The sequence below is a fragment of the Prenolepis imparis genome, unplaced genomic scaffold (assembly GCF_030444845.1).
Source record: "Prenolepis imparis isolate NDT839.2.m4 unplaced genomic scaffold, iyPreImpa1.0 SCAF_12, whole genome shotgun sequence".
NCBI lineage: Eukaryota > Metazoa > Arthropoda > Insecta > Hymenoptera > Formicidae > Prenolepis > Prenolepis imparis.
This window is the reverse complement of record NW_028141170.1, coordinates 15,759,092-15,762,183: the sequence shown is the minus strand read 5'-3', so window position 1 is coordinate 15,762,183 and position 3,092 is coordinate 15,759,092. Positions and strand designations below refer to the sequence as shown.

Genomic DNA, 3,092 nt, shown 5'->3' with positions numbered 1-3,092 from the left:
CAATCAAGTCCTAGAATGCTGACCATTCCTCCTGAAACACTGTATATATTAATAGTAATTTATTAAAGATTAGAATTAGTTATTATAATTATAGTTATTAATTAATGTTTGTTTGTTTGTTTGTTTATCGGAAATGTTCACTTATGTTCGCTTGTTCTCTTTTTCTCTCGGCTCTGAACCCTATTTCACAATGCACATTTACCATAACATTGTCACAAAATAGAAAAATTTTTATTAAATGTTAAAAATTGATATTACAGTAAATAAACAAAAAAATATTAATAATTAATAATGATATGTACAGAAAGTCCTATTTTAATTGTCTCAGACAAATATCTGGAAATGACGGAGTTTTATAAAAAATGTATCAATAAAAGTTGTAGGATTTCGAAGGGAACATAATATCGTGACCTATAATTGCCCTTAAATATTAGTAATTTAAAACCATCTTTTTTTATTTTTTAATAACATTATTTTAATAATATTTTTATAGCATTTTTTATCTCTGAGTGACCACAACTTGCCTGCATCATGCCTAAGGATGTACGGTATTTGTGTAAAAGACGAACGAATCAATTAATAAATAATGAATTACATTGTTATGAAGATTTTTTTTGTTTCAATCAATTGTTCAGAACGTAACAGTTTCTCCGGTATATGAAGCGATAGATGAATCGGTACATGAAGTATAGTAAATGTTGCATTGCCGAAACATGTAAACAGATTAGATGCATTATTTTATTAGAATCGCAGTCTTATGTAGAAAACAATTAAAGAACATCATAGTGAATCACAAAATGACACTCCTGTGACATTGGAAGATGTCTTAGATTATATGTATAAAACATCTTTACGAATAGATTTACAAAGATTAATAATTGAAAATAACATTTCACATAGCACTGCTAACAAATTACTTTTAATTCTTAAAAAACACGGTCATATAGAATTACCTAGTGATGTCAGAGTCTTACTTCAAACCCCACGAAATGCGTCCGTAAATTTTAAAGTTATAGGTAATGATCATTATATACATTACGGCCTTTCTTCTGCTCTGGAACAATTTATAAAAATATATATCAACTTTCTACAAACAAAAGAAATTAAATTAAATTTAAATATAGATGGTTTGCCACTTTGCAAGAGTTCTGGCAGTCAGTTTTGGCCTATTATGGCATCTATTGAGGAAATTGATGTTTATACAAAACCTTTTATAATTGGAGTATATCATGGTATGTGTGCAAGCCTATTGATGCTAATGAATTTCTATCTGATTTTGTAAATGAATTTATTTTACTTTCTCAACGTGATATAACTGTTTATAATAAAACATATACAGTTGTAATTAATGCGATAATGTGTGACGCTCCGGCTAGATCTTTTATTACATATACGAAAGGTCATACCGGATATTTTTCTCGTTCCAAATGCATATAAGAAGGCGAGTTTTTCAATAATAGTCATTTTTCCTAAAACTGATTGTACTTTACGTACCCATGAAACATTTATAAATCGAACTCATAATGAACATCACATAGGTAATTCTATATTAGAAAAATTATCAATTGATATGGTTTCACAAATTCCATTGGATTACATGCATCTAGTTTGTTTAGGTGTTATGAAAAGATTGCTGCATCTATGGCTTAAAGGCAATAAATATATTAGATTGTCAGCAGAAGATATAAATTCAATTTCGTATAATCTAATTGCAATTAGATCCTTTATTCCATCAGAATTTGCCAGAAAACCAAGAAGTTTACATGATCTGGAAAGATGGAAAGCTACAGAGTTTCGTCAATTCTTACTATATACTGGAATTGTTATTATGAAATTAATAATGCGACCGATACATTATGATCATTTTGTCTCTCTTAGTGTTGCTATAAAGATATTAAGTGATTCACAATTATGTATATCATTTAATGCTTATGCGAATTCGTTATTAGTATGGTTTGTTTCAAATTATAAAAATATTTATGGTAATGAATATTTATCATACAACGTTCATAATCTCATTCATCTTGCCAATGATGTCAAAACTTTCAGTTGTTTAGATAATTTTAGCTGCTTTAAATTTGAAAATCATATGCAAAAAATTAAAAATAAGCTACATCAATCCGGAAAACCATTACAAGAATTATTAAATCGAATGTTTGAAGAATTTAAAATACCAATCCAGCCGCGATCGCACGATGCAATATATCCAGTTGTAGTTTATAAAAACCGATCAGATAATAAGGACATTTTTTATCTATAGTTTAAATGTTTTATGATTGCAATTAATAAAAGTAACAATTGTGCTTTACTCGATCACAACTCCGTACTTTTCATTTTAGATATATTTAAAGAAAATCGGGTGTTATGTGCCCGTGCACAATGTTTCATAAATTCGAAATCGCTTTTTAATACACCGTGCGATTCGAGAAAGCTTGGCATATTTATATTATCAAATACTACTAAAATTGACATAATAACAATTCCAGTAGTACGAATAGAAAAAAAATGTTTAAAACTAAAATATCTCAATGAAGTTGATTCCTATGTTATAATTTCTATGTTACCGCTTCATATTGCTACTTACGAGATGTAGTTCAAGTTTATTTAACTATGTATTTTAATTTTATATTTGCGAAAATTTTTTACAACTTTAGGCTGAACTTTCGTTTTTTATTATATGTAAAAATGCTGTATAAATTTGATATCTTGGATTCTGAAGGATAACAAAAGGTTAGTATAGTATTGAGAATAACAATAATGCTTACATTTTGAAACCTCTATTTTGAAAAATAAGACAAGTATTAATGAATCCGTCCAAAAAAGACATCACAGATGTAAAAAAAAGCGCTAAGTATATCTTTCGTCAGCTAAAATACTTCTTTACAAAAATTAGTTGCCATAAAAAAATTATCTTATCAAAAATTATATTTATAACCAAAATAATCCTTTACAAAAATGAATCACCATCAAAAATATTATATTCTCAAAAATTATATTTATAAATTGTATTTTATTTTTATTAATAATACAAGAAAATATTAGCGTCAAAAAGTAGTGAAATCAAAATATCGCGCTAAGTAAATGAAAACCAG

At 27.3% G+C, this 3,092-nt stretch overlaps 1 pseudogene; it reads left to right on the top strand.

Moving 5' to 3' along the window:
* Nucleotides 1-531: 531 nt before the first annotated feature.
* On the top strand, nucleotides 532-2,593 carry LOC145943453 (uncharacterized; annotated as a pseudogene).
* The last annotated feature ends 499 nt before the right edge of the window (nucleotides 2,594-3,092 follow it).